The following is a 6045-nucleotide window of genomic DNA, read 5'->3' on the forward strand; positions in this document are numbered from 1 at the left end:
TATGGTCAATATTTAAACCATTTTATTTGAACGTATATCACTTTATTCCTATTATGTACGTATTTGTGCTTTTCATGAAAAGTATCTCAAGCTGAAGTCAATGTAAAATATACCTCTTGAAAAGAGGAAAAGCTGGTATTTTTGCGTTCGTTATTGTCAGAGCAAGGTTTTTCTGAAAGATTTTTGGAAAGTGTACCTAAGTGTAGTGTACCGGAAAAGCTGTCAATTTGGTATCCAGGAGCAGGCTAGCGTAGATTGCAAGTCAATATGTTTTCATAGGGTTTTTTAAAAGCATACCAGAAAGTCTTGTAAAAAATTAAAAGCATAAAAATATTTGTTGATTAGGTACCTTTATCAAGTTAAGAACACGACTATTAGTCAAAATATCAAATAAATATAATATATACATATCAACTTCACTGGTTTGATGGCTACCATAAGATGTCTCCATGGCTACCCAAGATTTGTGGCTCTCAGATCTCGACGGTATCGCATTAGAGTATGATAACCAGACACGCTGCCTGGAAATAATACAATAAAAAGTATGATAACAAAGATTTGTGGCTGAAGGCTCTAATAGTATTTTTTTTTGTAGAAGAATAGAAAAATATTTATATAACATGTTATATAAATATTTTTTCTATTCTTGTTCTTTTTGTTATTAGGTTAAATAATATCAGGATATTATTTTAGGTTGTCAATATCAATACAAACTCTAAATATAGCAGGAAAACTTAGTATCAAAACATTGTCTGCTGGGCCGAAACATTTATTGTTAGTGTGCCTCATTGTTTAGCTAAACGACGGTCATTGTGCTGCGAATCCTCAAAAAATGAGCAACTTTCAACAAAATGTTTTTGTGACTCCCCACGGAGACGAAGCGGCGAAAGTAAGTCTTATAATTTGAAAAGGAAATCATTGTTTTTAACTTCAGAAATCTTGGTTGATATTCGTGTTTTGATAGCCCTTAATATGATATAAAATAAAATTGTCGTACCAGTTTCTCTCTTGAAGCTATAATTCCTCTTAACCCAAAGTGTAGTTATAAAGTTTTCTAGAGAGCCCTTAACTCAATTTGTCTGGCGGCCACATAAATATATGACTAAAGCTAAGTTTTTCAAGACGTAGCGTCTGAAGACTTTGAACAACAAAGTATTGACTATAAATCATTAAAGACTCGAGAGCACTACACCTATCAGAAAATATAACAAGAAACTATAAATATTAGCCTTGTTGAAAAACTATTACCTCTTTAGTAAGTCTTACCTGATAAAGTAACCCCAAGTAGGCAACTTAACACTCCTAATAAGATCCAAGACTGTCCTTCCAATTCATTATTTCGATTCATTTTAAGACCGCACATTATTCCAATAACTCCTGAAAAATTATATCATTGATTTATTCTATTGAAGAAAAATATGAAAGTGATATGAGTTTCATTCAAAAAAATATTGCAGCTGAATTGATAGGATTGAAGTAAAAAAATGGGTTTTTGATTAGTTTTTGATACCTATAAATGTTTAATTAAAATTATGTACTTATGTTTTGGTTAAATTATTGAAGTGTCTCTGGACAAAGGTGACTCCTAATCGGTCCTTTGGGAAATCAGTACTATGATCATGATAATGTCTTTGTAATTTAGCTTATTTGGGACATTACATTCACAAATCGAGACATTACAAGTTCTTGTGATATCGACACGTCACGCAAGTCTTAAAATAAAATGTATCATGACTTTGTTAAGAAAGTTTTATTCCTACAGAACTTGATAAAGTAATATTTTTGTTGTCTGGGTAGATAAGTATTTGAAGTAACATTTTATTTGGTAAATATGAAGTGGTTATATAATACTTCTGATATTTTAAAGTCCCAACTATGTTTATTACTTATATTTGTCTATTTAACCCTTTTTGTCAGGTTCAGACTTGATTCCAATTATCCTCACCAGGATTTCTTAATTAGCCATAAACTCGTTACTACATTGTCCATTCTTTTCTTTTTTTGCAGTAAAGTACACACCAACTAAGAAGAACATTCCTCCAACTATAAAGAAGATAATCATCCATTTGCTGTAGACAAAACCTGAATGTGAATTAAAGAAATATTTAAAGAAATGTGATGAAGTCCTAATTATTTATACTGGTTGTCATCATACAATCTTAAATTTCTCTTCGTGTGAGCTGCCAGCTTAATCTTCAGGGATAGCGGGGTGTCAGTTTTTTTAAATGAACCTGACGGATATAAACCGACAAATACCTACATGACTCTAGGCTGATTTATGACCCACTCAGAAATCATCATCCTCCCGAGCCTTTTTCCCAATCATGTTGGGGTCGGCTTCCAGTCTAACCGGATTCAGCTGAGTACCAGTGCTTTACAAGAAGCGACTGCCTATCTGACCTCCTCAACCCAGTAACCCGGGCAACCCGATACCCCTTGGTTAGACTGGTGTCAGACTTACTCACGGAGGAGAAAAGACTAGCGGAGGTGCCCTAACGTAAAATCTCCTAACAAAGCAGCGCGCCAAAATTCGGGTGAGCGGGGACGAGGAACGTTACTGGCTCCACCCGTGCTACACCCTTAAATTTTATGGGAAACCACCCATTTTTGTAAATCCATCTAGCGTGGAATAGGATAATTAAAATCAAACCCTAAACTAACATCGACCACTAGCGGCATACTCAAAGTAAAGTAAATACTCAAAATTAATAATTCTTTAAAAATAGTAATTGAATTAGAAAGTTTGAAGAAGCATTCATTTGAAATGAACGAAGAAAAGAGAGATAAAAAGTTAGAAAATTAATTGTTATATAAGTATTATTTTGTGCACAGAACTGGCCCCACAACAATTTATTTACTCCCCAGAAATGAAATAGGTATAATTCTTTCTACTAGGAATCATTAAACGGAGACTCGATGAAAAATCATTTTTATTCACCACGGGTCTAAAATACCCCATGGTGTAATTTCAGTATCAACTTATGTCATTGTGTTAGTTCATCTACTAGCCACTATGGCATCACAAGCACGAAAATTCGTTCTATTTGTTCTAGAACCGTGCTGCGATAACTGTTGTTATTTTCGATGTTGCCATATTACGAAATTCACCAAGAAAAATGGGAATTAAAATTATAGGGACAGTGTTTATCAAATTAGAGTTTTCACAACTGTATCATAACGGCGTATCCACTTTATGTGACTTTATGTGAGTCGGATATTGCTCTAAGTAAAGGTACATTCAAAACTATGTACGGCAAGAGAGATACCTACTTATATGTAAAACATTACTGATGATGAATATAAATAAATCTACGCTAATTTTCGTCACATCTTATATTTGTTATAAATTTTAGAGCCATTGCAAAAATACTGTTTTTATAAAATGTAGTCTTAGATCTTATTACATGTAAAGTTAGAGTTATAATTAATTTTAAGATAATTGCAGATTTTTTAAATAAGACCTTTTTTATGGGTGATTGAATTTTCGATGTCTGGTAGCACTTAATTTTGTAACGGCTCTCTGTCTTGATGAAATATACGTAAGTCGACTACTTACCGAAAGATGGTGTTTTTATAATTTTAAATTTTCGTGATAATATATCATATGTTTTGGTTTGTAAATAATCTATTAAAAACTTGTAGGCAAGGAAAAATGAAGCTGCTTTTTAAGGCAAAAATTGGTACCAATAATTACATTGATTCAAGATTCATACGAAAATAATACAAATTCACTTAGAGGTTCTAGAAATGCAGCTATTCGACGACAGATGTCTCTAGCAAAAAATATGTTTTAAAGTTAAAAAATATTATTACACGTGAAATGTTATCCTATGGTATGTTTGAGTTTTGATCCTGAGCAATTTCTACAATTAATGATAGCGCATTTCATCGTTTTAATCGAGTAACAAATAAAATCTATTGAAATTGTGGTAAAATACAACTATGACAAGATGTCAGTTAGATGTGAAGGACGGCGGTGTCCAGCCACGCCTGCCGTCGTGACGTATTTGATTTGACCTACCTGAAGGCGCGTGACCTACCTGCGTTAGGGAATCTCCGCTATTTCTCCTCCGTGGACTTACTGGCTTCTGACTACCCGTGACCCACTCAGAAATCTGTATTGCTAATGTCAAACTTTTTCGTCACTACCATTGCCAGTTGTAGAAACCGCAGGTATCGGCGGGTGGAGGCATGGCAGAGGTGTATGAGCAACATGAACTTGTGCCCGGAATATAGTTGCGAACTGCCATTGAGTTTTTATCTAGATTGTACATTCTAGTCTATCTTATTCAATGGCCCCTGACTGACCCTGTAATGATGAATAAGAAGCCAAAAACGAAAATTATTGAAATCTACTTACTTCCATTTCCTTGTACTATCTGTTCTCACCGGTGGTGGCATATTTTGTCGACATGTGGGCAAATTGGCCCCTTTAAACAAGCACTTAGCTTAAATAAAATGTAGTTATGAATGGAAATACATGTTACACTCCATTCAACTTTTATGGGAAAACGGACAATATCTTTCGAGATTCCCTGAATGCGGATGACGTGTGACATCCATGTGTCAATTATTACTTTATTGTTTTTGCCGCTAAGAAAAAATGTTGCCTAATCAAAGATAAAAAGGTCTGTCTTTACTGTTTCAGTGCAAAACCTCAGATAAAGAAAAGAAAAGCTCAAGAAAAATACCTAGCTACAAATATAACCCGTTCCCATAACCACAATCAAAAGTTGGAGTTTCGAGCCAAAATTATGTTTAAACGTACAAAGAAAGGTCAGGTCGGGAATAAAGTCCATTGATTTCAGTTTACAAATCGACTTTTGTGGTAATAGTGTGGTGTTAATGTGGTGTGCGGCGAGCGTGAAAGGCGGGCCTGCTCGTTCAATATTCATGAGCCAACTTAAACGGTTAGGCCACGAAGTTAGAGGGGAAATCGGAGGGAACATTCTTGTCTTATAAGTCAAACGGAGTAATCTGTCAATGAATGTCTGAGTTGCAAATGGAAAGCAAATGTCACGTAGCAGCGCTTTCGCACTAACTTTTCCGCTCGGTTTTGATGCACAGATCGTACGGGCGGACAACAATTGACACTTATCGGTTGAAACGATAATACGACACGACGCGACAGGTATTTTGCCGCTCTGAATGTGTCGCGCGTAACGAGTCCGCTAATGCGAAAGCGCTGTAAGTGTCCATCCATATTGTACATATTATACCTAATAGAGCGACAAAAGCAACTCAAGTTTATAGCAGTTAAACGAAAATGTATAGGTACTCGTGCTTTGTGAGTTATTTGTGTCGCTACATTCCACATTTTCCAAGCGAAATACTAAAATGTCACTACAATACAGATTGTGATTTAACAGAGCACGTAAATATAAGAGCGCTTATATGAAGCTACCTCCGAAAGCTCCTGACTGGCAAGAATTTCAATCAATACCATTTCTTTTATCTTCAACTATTAAAATATTATTCATGAATACTAATTAACTTATTACCCGCTTTTTCAAGGCTCCACAACGAGCTGCTACGTTCGAACCATTGAACTAGACGATTAAAATAACTGTTGCCGTAATGGTGTCTGTATTTTTGCCTACTGCGTTGCAGTTGCAATTGAATACCTTAGGAATTAGGTAAATCGCCTCTTTTCCGCATCATTAACATTTGTTATGTGTTTAATTCCGTGAGTATTTGCATCGCATTATTTATTTTTGTATCGCAATGTAACGCATAAATAAGAATTAAGGTTTTAGTATGTGTTCTGCGTCTTCGGTAGTGTTCAAAAGATCTCTCCGTTCAAGCAATCCCGTTTAAATATTATATTATAAAAAAACAATATTAAAGACAGTGAGCTTAAGTTATGCCATAATAATTTGGAGATCAATCTGTCTTTTTTTTCTGTACGTACATAGCAAAACTACGTAATGTAATACAAGTAAAATCATATTAAAAAAAGCCTACAAAAGAGGATAAAGAGATATTAAATCAAAAATTCCGTAAAATAGATTGAAAAGATTATTATAAGTTTAAGCAGCTTACCGA

The 6045-nt window shown here is 34.6% G+C and overlaps 1 long non-coding RNA gene across 1 annotated transcript; it reads right to left on the reverse strand.

Moving 5' to 3' along the window:
* Positions 1 to 412: 412 nt before the first annotated feature.
* On the reverse strand, positions 413 to 1988 carry LOC135118655 (uncharacterized). Its single transcript, XR_010277703.1, has 3 exons — positions 1946 to 1988; positions 1267 to 1377; positions 413 to 521 (listed from the first exon to the last, which is right to left on the reverse strand). It is a non-coding gene; the product is annotated as an uncharacterized LOC135118655 (long non-coding RNA).
* Positions 1989 to 6045: the final 4057 nt, after the last annotated feature.

This window comes from Helicoverpa armigera, chromosome 2 (assembly GCF_030705265.1).
Source record: "Helicoverpa armigera isolate CAAS_96S chromosome 2, ASM3070526v1, whole genome shotgun sequence".
Classification (NCBI taxonomy): Eukaryota; Metazoa; Arthropoda; class Insecta; order Lepidoptera; family Noctuidae; genus Helicoverpa; species Helicoverpa armigera.